Source organism: Pelobates fuscus, chromosome 3, assembly GCF_036172605.1.
Source record: "Pelobates fuscus isolate aPelFus1 chromosome 3, aPelFus1.pri, whole genome shotgun sequence".
Lineage (NCBI taxonomy): Eukaryota > Metazoa > Chordata > Amphibia > Anura > Pelobatidae > Pelobates > Pelobates fuscus.
This window is the reverse complement of record NC_086319.1, coordinates 306835456-306849792: the sequence shown is the minus strand read 5'-3', so window position 1 is coordinate 306849792 and position 14337 is coordinate 306835456.

Genomic DNA, 14337 nt, shown 5'->3' with positions numbered 1-14337 from the left:
AGCTGCATGAACAAAAACTGGAAATGATTCAGTCAACAGAGGATCTGCTTGCATTAAGTTGTTGGTGATTGTGACCTGTGCAGGGGAAATGGCTTATTGAGATAGATATCCTCTGTTTCCCCTGGGACAGCTGTCTGCACTTTTTTTTTTTTTTTAATTGTTGGCCTTTTACCAGAAAATGATATGGGTAAATAAACTGTAAATGTGCTCTATAGATGCATCATTCCAATTTACTGACTGGCATCTACATCATATTATGGTACTTAATTCATTACAGCATCAACTGTAAAATCAGTCGAACTATCAGGGTGGAAGGTACCAGTCCCAGCAGTAACATTTTGGCCTACATTCCTTTAGAGATTGAGTATATAAGTACCATTAAGTTGGTTAATAGCAACAACTATTTATCCTCTGCTGATTTGGGTTAGTCCAAAAGTGTGCACGAAGCGCTTTGTGACTCATTGGAGAGAAAAGTCCTATATAAACAGATTATCTTCATTTTATTAATGATTAAGTGGTCCCTCTTTACTCATGAGCTTCTAATGTTAAAGCAAGCTAGGGAAAAGAGTTATAATCAGTTACATTATAAAGTATAAATAGAGAGTAATATTTATATGAAAATCTGAAGCCTAACTACTGTATAAAGTAAATGTAACATTTTATAGTTTTTGAATCTCCATCAAATAGCTTCATGTCAATTAACTTGTCATCGAAAATGTTACGGTAATTCACTGAACTGGGAATTGAGAAGGAAATACAATTTTTATATCATCATAGCCAAATAAAAAAAAATAAAAAAAAAACAATCTCCAAATAAGATTTGATCTAGCAGCAATAAAGGGTCCAAGAGGGAGTGGATGGGTCAACAGTTATATGGGCAAATGCAGAGTAAATGGGGCAGTAGTAACAGTGGTTGATACGGAGTGTGTGGGACAGCAACATCGTGGGTTGATAAGGAGTGTGTGGGGCAGCAATACCATGGGCTGATAAAAAAAAAGGCATGAGGCAGCAATGCCATGGGCTGATAAAGAGTGTATGGGGCAGCAATGCCATGGGCTGATAAAGAATGCATGGGGTAGCAGTAATATGGAAATTAAGGAGGGGATGAGGCAACAGTGACATGGGCTGGTAAGGAGTGAATATGTCAACAATGGCATGAGTTAATATGAAGCAGATGGAAGCAGTGTTGACATGGGCTGTTAAGGTATAGATGGGGCAGCAGTGACATGGATTGAGATAGAGTGGATGTGGACAGCAGTTACATGGCTAATAGTGTACGGGGCAATAATTGACATGAATGCAAAGGGAAAAAAACAGGTGCATTGTGTTAATAGTTGAGTCTTGAAGCATCAGAGTGGATTGTCAGCAAATCTTGCTCTAGGTTGCTAAATGCTGATAGATAATCATGATCAGTCAATAAAGTGAGAATTACCAGGAACTGAAAGTGAATTCAAAGTGAATTTCAAAATTTAAGTCAAAATAGCCAATTTAAAAAAAATAAATCTCCATGTCAATTTTATTTTTGGTTTGACCTTACATTTGAAATTCGCTTTGAGCTCTCTTTAAATTCTCAGAAATTTTTACTTTAGTGAAAACCACTGAATATTTTATTTATATTTTTATGGCTGATTTAACACTTTCACCTCTTGAGGTACATCTCACATAGATGGAGCACGTATAACAATACAATGCCCTGGGCATACTCCTGGTACTCAAAGGGTTAAGGTGCCCAAATGTACAGAATATATCTCTTCACAATACCATTGTTTTCAATTTATGTTTTTATTAGAGTTTGGATACTCATAATCAGGGCCGGTGCAAGGATTTTTGGGTACATAGGCGAAGATGTATTTTTCCGCCCCCCCCCCCCCCCCATTCAAAAATAACATCTTCACCTATGTGCCTCTTAACCAGCCCCTCTCCCCGTCCATTATTGGTCCCCTCCCTTCCCTGTCCCTTAGTGTTCTTCTGACAGTCACACACACTCAATGACAAACACAGAGACTCACTGATCTGACACACACACTGATTGACACTCATTGACAGACACACTGATAGTCACACACAGACTCAATGACAAAGATACTCTCACTGATTTGACAGACACTCACAAACACACACTCCCATGCAACACTCATACAATACCTCACAGACACACATACACTCACGCACACACTCACAGTCACTCACAGACACATACACTCACTCACGCACACACTCACAGACACACATACTCGCTCACGCACAGACTCACAGTCACTCACAGACACACATACACTCACGCACACACACACAGACACACATACACTCACTCACGCACACACTCACAGACACACATACACTCACACACAGTCACTCACAGACACACAGTCACTCACAGTAACACATACACTCACTCACGCACACACACAGAGACACATACTCACAGACACTCACTCACACACAGACACTCACACACACTCACTCACTCACACAGAGACACATACACACTCAGACACACAGACACTCACTCACACACTCACTCACACAGAGACACATACACACTCACAGACACTCACTCACACACACAGTCACTCACAGTAACACATACACTTACTCACGCACACACACACACACAGACACTCACTCACACACACTCACACACACAGACACTCACACACACACAGACACTCACACACACACACACACAGACACTCACACACACACAGACACTCACACACAGACACTCTAACACAGACACTCTAACACAGACACATCACATACATTCACAAATTATTTTAATACATACATAATATCCACCCAGCCTCCCTACCTGGAGAGCTGGTGTGGATCATTCCCTGGGGTCCAGTGGGGCTGCTGGGCGGCGTGCGGCAGGGAGCTCTAACCTCTCTGCTCTGCTCCCTCGCGGGCTGTCTGCTGATGCCGCGGGAGCCGTAATATGACGTCATATTCCGGCTCCCGCGGCATCACTAGACAGCGCGCGAGGGAGCAGAGCAGAGAGGTTAGAGCTCCCTCGCAGCGCCTGATCGCAGCGCCTGATCGCAGCACTGCCGCTCCGGGGGCGGAGATGGTGGCCGGCAGGAGGGAGAGCTTCCCTCCTGCCGGTCACTGAAATCTTGCGCCCCCGGAGCCGGTGCGCCCTAAGGCGGCCGCCTGTGCCGCCTTATGGACGCGCCGGCCCTGCTCATAATATAACTTTGCCATAATATGAAAGTAATATCAAGAATTAGGTAACACAAGATTATAGCAATATCTCAGAGTTCACTTTGCTGTAGTGTAACAGGTATCAACATGACCGTGTCTACACTTAACGCCTGGTTACATTAATAACAGTCATCTGTTGGGGCTGCAATTGGTAGATTTGAAGATTAGGTGATGCTTAGGTGAGGTTTCAGGTGGTGACGGCTCTTGCGCTACTTGCGCCACAACTGGTCAGCTATGCGGGATCCGAGGGTGTGTGTGCAGCCACTTAGTGGTGAGGCTTGTGAGTGTCTCTTGGGCATTGTCGCTATATACATGTTTTTCTTCGGACCCAGATTACTTTTGAGCGTACGCTGCGATGCGATGTCATCATCTTTGGATTATGGCCCCCCGAGCTCTGGGAGGTGCAGCTGGCGGAGGAACTCCTTTTGGTCGTCCATAGAGGTCAGGATGAGCGTCTGGTTTCCCCGTGGTACCTCCAGGGACCCATCTGCCCCCCATCGGTATCTGACTCCTGCTCCCCGCAGTTGTTTGGCAGCTGGTGCAAGTTGCCTCCGTTCCGCAAGTGCTGCGAATGGTAAGTCCCCATAAAGGGCCACCGTGCTGCCCTCCATTTGCACAGTGCCCAGGTCTCTTGAGCAGGACATAATAGCGGAGCGGGTTGCCATGTCCTTCGTGACCGCTATAGTGTCTCTGGTTGCGTTTTCCGGAGCCGTTGCAGCTTTCCGGATTCGAAACGCTGAAAGTATTGCGGTGGGGTCAGTGCCTCCTTTAAGGCCCATTGTAGACAATAGGCGGTGGATGTAGGGTATTAATGCCTCTCCTTCCACGTTTTCCGGTATCCCCCTGAGGCGTATATTCCGCCTTGGGTGGCGAGCTTCCATAGTGGTGATAGTCCGGGTTAGTTTCTGGACTTGTGAGGAGAGGATCTGCATTGTGTCTTGGGAGTTCTGTATCTGGTGGTCCCTTGCACTTTCTCTAGTTTCCATTGCTGTTAGCCTTTGCTGGATGTCCCCCACTTCTTTCTGTGTGCTTAATATATCTGCCCTCCACACCTCTCTCATTTCTTTTAAGAGATCCCTTATGTCTTTCTTCGTGACAGGGGATGATTCTGCCTCTGATTCTGTGTCAGGACATGGGGGCTCGGACTCTGCTGTAGGTGAGGTAAGGCTTTCCCTATCGTCCTGGGAGTCCTCCTCCTCACTGCTAACTGCGGCCGCCATCTTGACGGCTGCCTGTGGATTAGGCCTTGTAAATGAGAGCCTGATATCGGTCAATTTGGGTGTCTCTGGCTGGCAACTTTTCTTATTTTTGCGCCCCGTTAGTGTCTCTGGTCGGGAGGCGTGTGTGTGGCCGATTTTGGGAGCCGGGTGTCGGGTAAGTGCTTACTTTTTTATGCGCTGTTACGGAGCTCCACACACTCGCGTCCTGTTCGCTTGGCAGCCGGCCACGCCCCCCACAATACAATTTTTTTAATATTATCCATGACATTGGTGGCCAATATGGAAAGACATGAACCATTGACTACATATAGGCTCACATTTCAGAATCCAAGGTTAACACTACACAAACGGCTTAAGAAAACAATGATGGGAGATCCCCATACTAAACTTGAGCATTCAATTTTGCTGAATTAAGATTCAGTCAAAAAAATCAGAGAAGTAAGAAAAGCTTTATGTATATATTATATTTTACAAACATATATGATATATAAACATTTAGTGAAGATTTATTGTCTTACTTTATCTGTGAACCAAATGGTGAGAAAATGCTCCTCTCCGTGTACTGCAAAATATATACTTAATATTTGTACACTGATTAGCTCTTTTTTACACTGTTTTGGTGAGTGTTTCCCCGAATAGTGTATCATGAACAACGTCCAGCCGAACCATCATATGAACAAGTATTGGACGTCCCACACAACATTTCAAGTTTGGAAAAAATTATTTAGATGAACCAAAAATCCTACTGTCGACTAGTCTATTCCATACTACAAAAGAGGTCTATCGATCTAATAGATCCTCCTCTCTTTATCTGTCTATTCCCCTCATTCAGTGGTGCAAATACATGGGAGATGAACTAGGTGGTTACCAAGCCCACTAGTACCAAATATTATAACCATTATAATAACAACTACAATTAAATACAATGAAAACATCCATTTACAATAACTAAAAATGTAAATATATAAATAGAAAAAGGGGTATGCAAAGGTAACGTCATATATCATACAGCCAGTCACTGTATCAACAGCCCTATCTATCGTATAAAGCAAATAATGATAGAGGGGGTGGAGCCTAGCAGTGAAACAGGCCAGATGCCATATCTGGCAGCTCCTGAAAATACAAACACAATCAGCTCGATATCGCAAAAACTAAATGCCATCCATGCACAAAACCCACAGCACTGAACAGGGGAGACCATCCCGCATCACCCTACATCACCTACTACACACCGAGCAGCCGTGGCCTGGAGTACCTCCTGGGCGGAGAGGACGCCTGGAACGCTGGGGGAGAGCTGCAACAGGACTCAGAGTACGAAAGCACGGAGATAGGACGCAGATCACAAAGATCCCAACAAGGTACTGCCACAGCACAGCCTGACATAGGCACCCTATTCCAACGACAGGCACCCGCCAAAATGGCGGCCGAACAAGGCCCAGACCTCACACGGCTACCCCCACAGATCAAACCTCCCAGGGAGTCACACAAGGGGCCATGCAACCTAAACAAACCACGCTGCCCAAACCCACACCCCAGCAGGGAACCACAGATCTGGCTACCAAGCAGGACCTGCAGCAACTGCAAACCATGCTGCAGGACATACAACGCTTGCTGGCAGCAGACTTACCTGCGCTCAAAACGTGCATGCAACAGATCACCTAGAAAGTTGTCAATACAGAGAGTGAAGTTAGAATGATCCAGGGAGAAATCTCCACGCTGAAGGAGTCCTTCCTCCAGCTGCAACACAGCCACCAACTCCTCACAGTACAAGTGGCAGCACAAGAGGATAAAAACCGACGCAATCACATTAAAATCAGAGGCATACCCGCCTCAGTAAACAAAGAGGACCTACCACACTATATTAGGAGACTCATGCAATCACTGCTACCACCCACAACGGCAAGGAAGCTCACATTCGCGGGGATATACCGCTTACCAACACCTCCCAGAGCCGCCACCATGCTTGCTGGAGATGTCATCGTCCGCTGTGTCCTACACCAAGACAAGGGGCACATCATGAATGCGATCAAAGGCAAGACTCCACTGGATTTCGAAGAGTCCCAACTAACCTTCTATCAGGACTTAACCAAAACCACTCTCCAATGGAGAAAACCACTCAGTGAACTCACCAGTCAGCTGCGTTCAGCGGGGATACCATACCACTGGGGTAACCCCCGCTCCTTACTAGTCACCCACAAAGGGACCACACACAAACTCTCCTCGGGGACTGAAGCACCCGCACTTCTAACGAAGCTGGGCCTACCAAACAAACCCGACCAAAACACCGCCCAAGCCTGGAACCCAGCAACCGCGGAAATATTCATTCCAAGAAGGCAGAGACTGAACACACAGGCCACCTGACAGGTAGGGGGGAGAAGTCTCCTTCCCCTGCCTGTTCAAAGGCGATACAAAATGTTCATGTTATAAAATGCCTATATACCATTTACCACACACGCATACTTGTTAATGTTACACAAGTTACGACACTAGTTTAATGCTTATTATAAGAGCCTGCTAGAGAAGGCGCTGACACACAATACCGCGTCCACAGAACACGTATCACGGCGCAAGACAGAACACACACCTCCGACAGCCCCTAGGTTAGGGCTACCACCCCTCATCAGTAGTCTCTATTGAGCTCAAGCCAACTACACCTCTACCGAGAGGTAGAGCATACTGAAGACTTATTCACAGGACTCAACAACCAGCATTGCAACCTCTACCAAACCCATACTGACCCAAGCAAGGAACCAGAACCACGACCAGCCTGCTGATAACACTCACACTGGGCCAGACCTCCGCAACCGACCCATGACCTAGGTAACAAAACCACAATCTCATACGTTAGCTACATATATTCTAGACCTTACTCACCACCTAGGATTATCTGCTTGTTATAACTAAAAGAATAAATTGTGCTAAGCTCTGACACATGCATTGTATAATATTTGTTGAAATCTGTTCATACCTGCTATTATGCATATGGAAAACCTATTGTGGGTTTGCAGCACGCAAAAATAAAGAATTTAAAAACAAATAATGATAGAGGAGAAGTGATGGGAGCCTGTCCAGGAACTTACAAAGGACTTGACTATGCTGTTACTACAGGTAGGGAGTATATATATTGTGGAGGTTGTACATAATTCATTTAGATGATCTTGGGTGAGAAGGACTGAGATAGCTGGTATAGGACATGGAAAAAGACACTGCAGAGTAGATGGAGAGAACATATGGAAGGTGTATGGGTAGAGAAAGACTGGAAGGTGAGGGGATAGAATATGTGTAAATATGGTTGTTTGTGTGTCATTGTGTATATGCTAATAGGTATCAAAGTATATACAAACTTAAAGGAACACTATAGGGTCAGGAACACAAACATGTATTCCTGACCCTATAGTGTTAAAACCACCATCTAGCCCCTCTGGGCACCTCATGCCTCCATAAATAAAGCAATATCTTACTTTATTCAAGCCAGAAGCTGTAGATCTGCATGCTGTTTGCCTAAAAAAAAAAAAAGCAGTCTGCTGACATCATTAGAAGTGGTAGCCTGATCCAATCACAGTGCTTCCCCATAGGATTGACTGAGACTGACAAAGAGGCAGATCAGGGGCAGAGTCAGCATGATTCAAACACAGCCCTGGCCAATCGGCATCTCCTCATAGAGATGAATTGAATCAATGAATCTCTATGAGGAAAGTTCAGTGTCTGCATGCAGAGGGAGGAGACACTGAATGTTTGGATGCATTTTAGGCAGCCATGACCCAGGAAGGATCTCTAACAGCCATCTGAGGAGTGGCCAGTGAAGTTATCACTAGGCTGTAATGTAAACACTGCATTTTCTCTGAAAAGACAGCGTTTACAACAAAAAGCCTGAAGGTAATGATTCTACTCACCAGAACAAATCCAATAAGCTGTAGTTGTTCTGGTGACTACAGTGTCCCTTTAAGAGGGAAAAACGAGTGAACCAAATTACATTAGAGGAAAAGCAAATGTACCAGGGACAAGCTGAAAGACTAAAAGATTAAGGGTGCTAGCATTCAAAATTTGTACCCATATTTTCTAGCAGTAACACTGCACACATGTGTTTATAAACAGTTCATACATTTGGCAAATAATTGTAATAATACACTTAAATAAAGCACCTTAAAATTATCATTTATGAAGCACTAAGATATTCTTTCTAATATTCTTCCCTACTTATTTTAAAATGAATTGTCGGGAAGAATAAACCTTGAAAGGCCACCCAAAAAGACCTTGATAAGTCCTCTGTGCTTCCAACCCAGAGATAATCACTTTCTTTCATTCATTTTTTTTTCTTCTGTTTCCAAATTGAAGGAAAAAGAAACGGCTTTAATTTGCATTGAGGGAGTTTCTATCTCACTCCACAGGAACTTGGCTGATGTAATAAAACTGTTATGGCTTCGTATGTGTGGCCCTTCACATAATTTGGACTCCAAACACTTGTTGATTTGTCCAAGGACATCTTGTGAGATTGTGTAGGTGAAAAGACAATGGACTCTTTAAGAAGACCACACAATCTGCTAATAACGCATAGGCTGATTAAGCCAAATATCCTACCACTCCCTTTCTCTGAAGGCGAAATATTAAGGTGGATAAACAGAGAAACAGATGAAAAAAAAAGCAAAAATAAAAAAGCACCTATCTAAAAAAGAAAAAAAAATATTACACATTTAGAAAGCAATGAAGAAATGTTTAAACTCAAAAGGGATCTGTCTCTTGAAACATACAAATGATCTTATGTTAACAGTTGGGATTAAACATCTGTCTCATTGTTATGTGATCATAACAGATGCTAGCGCTAACATTTCCTGCTAGCTCTGTTTGTTAATATTGTTTGTGCAGTACATTGTGCTGTATTCCGCTTAAGGGATACATTTTTATTATCCTTCTGTGCAACTGAACTGATTCTGTGATGTGCTAAGTGTAGTAGCTAAGTCTCATTCAGATTTTGGGAAATCTAAAACCTATTGATGTTTCTCTGAACATTATTTCACAATAGATGTATTTCTAGGAGAGAGTTTTATATACAAACACAATTTTATTTCTGATTCAGCCACTCTAATTAAACAACCTGTCTGCCTGTCTTGCTTGTCTACAATATAATGATAAATCGCACACAGATGAGCTTGCTATATATTCACCTGGGTCACCTGTGTTCCATCAGAGATTGTGACTATACATCCTAGAGCACAATGTGCAGGGGTTGTGCATTAATTATATTGATCATTGGGGATTTCCACTTCTCCCATCCAGCGACCTGTTGAAGAGAGGCCAATAAAACATGATGAGTAGTTAACTGAATACTCTATTAGCTAAGAAGGTTGTGGGATATGTGTTTATTGCAAAGAATGTATGCAATAATGTTGCCTTAGTTAGAACTTTCAGTTATATGAATATTCTTTTAACTAGGAATGGTGTGGGGTTTGTATTTACTGCATAGAATGTATGCAATCAATGTTGCCTCAGTTGAGCCCACATCTCATGGTCTCAAGGATTTCCCACTTTAGTTTACTTTGAATATACAATATTAGGCACAGTGTCAATGATTACCAGCTCCCTCCCCCCCCACATAATAAGCTAATAAGATACCAAACCATTTTTATATGAAGTGCTTAATAAAACAAAATATATTTTGTGACGTTATGGGTAGTTTTCATGTCATTGACATCTAGGCTATCTCTGGAAAGACAACTTATAATGGGGTTGGAAAATATAACAGGCCAGAGCGAACACCCTGATCTATAATTTATTCAACATCCAACATCATCTCACCACTTCCAACGTGGAATCAGTGGGGACAGCAAAGGCTGCATCTCTCCTTACTGTAACTCACTGCCAAATTGCATGTTGTCTTTGGAAAAGTAGTGTAACTATTCCTGGTTAATCAGAATTAGCAGGAATCTATGATCTGCAAACTTTCTTTGTCTTAGGGATGAGCATAACCACCTAGCAAAGCTAGGACCTTGGTCCAAAGCTAGGACCTTGCACAAAGCTAAAAAGCTAAATTTCACTATAACCACGCTCTCCAAAGTAATATGCATGAGCACTACGAATTAAGGATCGTAAGTTCTAAATTACACATTACTATGCAGTTATGATCAAAGGGAGAAAAACAGGAAATAAGGCCAATGGCAGAAACATACAGGATATAACACCTATTACTTGATACATGATGTTCTACAGCATATAACACCTACTACGTGTTGCATGATATTATACAGCTCTTAATTGTCCAGGGGTATATTCACTAAGCATTGGATAAAGATAAAGTATATTATTGCAAATAGCTGACCTGTTAACCAATTCTAAACAGACTGGCCAGCCGATCATCTGTATCTTAAGCCCTGGGTAAATATAGGCAAAGTGTATTATTCCCAACAAGCAGATTATTTATGCAAGGAACCCATGAGAATTGAATTTGCATATACTACTAGCATCAAATCTTCCTACTTAGGTGGATCCTTTGTTTGTTGTATATAGTTTGTTGTATATAGCTATAGTCTGTAAAAAAACAGAAAACAGTTAGAAATAGGCTGAAAATCCACAAGATATCCTTATATAAAGAAAAACAAACTACCACCAGCAGGCAAAACCCTTACACTAGGGCAGGGTTGGACGGGCGCTATTCCTAGGTGGTTATGCTCATCCCTAAGACAAAGAAACTTTACAGATCATAGATTCCTGAAAACTCTGATATGTCCTCCGGGAGGCATAACCACTTAGCAAAGCTAGTGGGTAGAATAGCACACACCTGCTGGTGGTCCTAAGAAACTGCAGGCGTTCAACTTCTGATTGCCTCTAGTAAAATCTAACAAAGGTTTTACTGGACAACCACCTTGCAGCTTTCAAGATAATAGGGAGGGGAAGGCCCTTTGCTGCTGCTTTAGCAGAAAGGTCAAGGTACAATTGTACCAAACTGACTAAACATGAGCCTGGTTCAGAAGGATCTTGAACCAAATCTAATTCCACCGGAATTATGGAGAAATATGGGATGTTTTTTGTCTCTCTTTTAGTATAATATGGAACCCTCCCGGGGTCTGGGACAACCATGGTTCTGAAATATGGATTTGAGTTAAGTCAGCTCCTCTAGCTGCCAAGGCCAAAGACCGCAGAGAAGCCAACTTAATAGCAGTCCATCTTAAATCAATTTTAGCATTATCCAAAGAATTAAGGACATTTAATAGGAAGTCTACATCCCAAGTAAATGTGTAACATGGAGTATATGGGTGGCAGACTGATAACCCTTTTAGTAATCTCAAATACAGGGCATCCTTAGTAAGGTTAGGGATAAGGAAATTTAAAGCAGTTCCATAGGTCTTGATTGTACTGACTGCTGAACCAGAATGAAACTTAAGGGTAAGAAATTCTAAAGCCAGTGGAATGGTATCAGATCCCTGAGAAGCAGATAGAAAATAAACCTCCCATTCTTTGAATTCCTCAATCATCTTTTTATATCTAACCCTAATTCTTTTTTTTTTTTTTATATTTAAATTTTTATTATTTTTTCATAATAGTCACAAATAACAATCGTGAAATTAGAAAATGCAAACAGTACATACATAGATACTTTGATTGGAGAATTCGGAATTGAACAATTCTGTACACTGTGTTTAGGGATTTCCATAACCAACGGTTTGATCAGATTAGGTTAAACAAAATGACAAGTTGAGTATAGAAACCTGGTATAGAACATTATATAACTCAATATGTAAAACATGAGAGCGGTTGCACATTTTAGTAAGATGCCTGTTAATACTTGTGAGGTCGTGGAAGTATAAATTACTTTACTTATTTTACAACATATTTCCAAACTTTATAGTCTATAATCACGTCATCAAGTCCTTAGTCGCCTCTGTAAAAGAGAATGTTGTCAACAACATTCGTTTAGGTACGTTATTGTCCTTGTATATTTCATATTGCGCTCCCAGCCGCCCGTGGACAGTGCCCAGAAGGCTCCTCCCCTAATTATCAGTCGGTTATCATGGAAATGGTTATCATGGAAATTTGTCTATTGAGTTCCCAATCCTGTGAAAGTATTCCACGGAGCCCAAACTTTGGTATATCTCGTATAGTTCCCTGCTTTAGCATGTGTTATTCCTTCCAGTTGTTTTGTGTCCTCTACCCTCTGAATCCACTCCCTGAGCGAGGGGGGGTTTGGCTTTTTCCAGTGTTTGGGAATTAGTTGCGTGGCGGCCATGACTAAGTGGCGGAAAAGGGCAGTTTGCATTTTTGAAAAACCCTGAGGAGGCATGAGAAAGATGTATTGATCTGGGGCTAGTGTAAATTTGGTTTGGAAAATGCTTTGTGTAATAGTATGTATCCTGTTCCAGAATTTTTCTACTTGCGAGCAATGCCACCAGATGTGAGCATGAGTTGCTCCTGTTTGGAAGCATCTCCAGCACTGGTCTGGAGAGGTGGTATGTATCATGTGGATCTTCGCTGGGGTATGGTGCCATCTTGTTAATCTTTTATAATTGCTCTCCTGTGCTGATAAAGAAATAGTAGAGGTATGTGCTGCTTTGAGTATGTAGTGCCATTGTGGACGTGTGAAGTTCACCTTCAGCTCTTCTGTCCATTTAACTGTATACCCTGGAAGAGTATTCTCTTGAGATTCTCTAAGCAGTGTGTACATTGAGGATAAGATTTTCCTAGTAAGCGGGTGTGAGGAGCAAAGTTGTTCTAATTTTGTAAGTGGTCTGTCCCCCAAGGGTAGTAGGTTTTGAGTCTTGATGAAGTGTTTCAATTGGTGGTAGTGTAAAAGTTGTATTACTGTCGGGTTGTCAGTCGGTAGAATTTGGAGTAAAGTCTTGACTTTGCCGTTCTGAGTCACATCACGTAACTGTAGTGTCTCGTTTTTGTGATAAAGTTCGAAAGATTTGCCCGAGTCCCCTTGTTGGAAGTAGGGATTGTGAGTGATGGGATATAGCGGAGACGGGATTGGAGAGATGTCTAGTTTTTTTCTAAGTTTGTGCCACATTTTGAGGGTTGTGTCAATCGTCGGGTGGGACTTGTGGGTTCCCTTCAGGGGAAATGTAGGATTAGAATGGGACCAAACGCATGTATGTAGTGGGAAGCTGTGGAGGGCATTTTCAATGGTAACCCATTGTTGGGTTCGTGTGTTTCTGGTCCATTCGTAAACCCTCTGTAAATGTAATGCCTGGTGGTATAACTCAATATCAGGGAGATTTACTCCTCCATTTCCTTTGTTTCTCGTCAGGATAGAATGAGCTAGCCGTGGTGATGTGTGTGCCCACAAAAATTTTGTGATTATGGATCTGCTTGTGATGAAGAAGGTGCGTGGGATTGCGATAGGAAGCGTTTGTAGGAGATACAGAAGTCGGGGTAGGACATTCATTTTAATTATATTGATTCTGCATAGCCAACCAAAGCAAGGTTTGTGCCATGTCTGTAAATCTTTAGTAATGTTAGCTAGTAGAGGAGGGAAGTTTAATGCATAAATCAATTCCAATTTGTTTGGAATGTGCACACCTAGGTATTTAATCGACCCTGGGGCCCAGTTGAAGTTGAATTTGGACTGTAGTAACATATCCGTGTTTCCCGTTGTGTGAATTGGAAGAAGGTCGCATTTAGTTAGGTTTTACCATATGTTTCCATCTCCGCCATTAAGTGAGGTAAAGTCGAGAGTGGGTTAGTAATTGTGAATAGTAGGTCATCTGCAAAAGCAGTGACTTTGTATTCCTGTTTATCAATCTTAAAGCCCTGAATATGTTTGTTGTCTCTGACACCCTGAAGGAACGGTTCTAAGATTAAAATGAACAGAATAGGGGAAAGAGGGCACCCTTGTCTCGTCCCATTAGTGATGGTTACTGGCTGGGATAACTGGCCATTAACCCTCAATCTGGCTGTCGGTGCAGAGTATATGGAGTTCAAC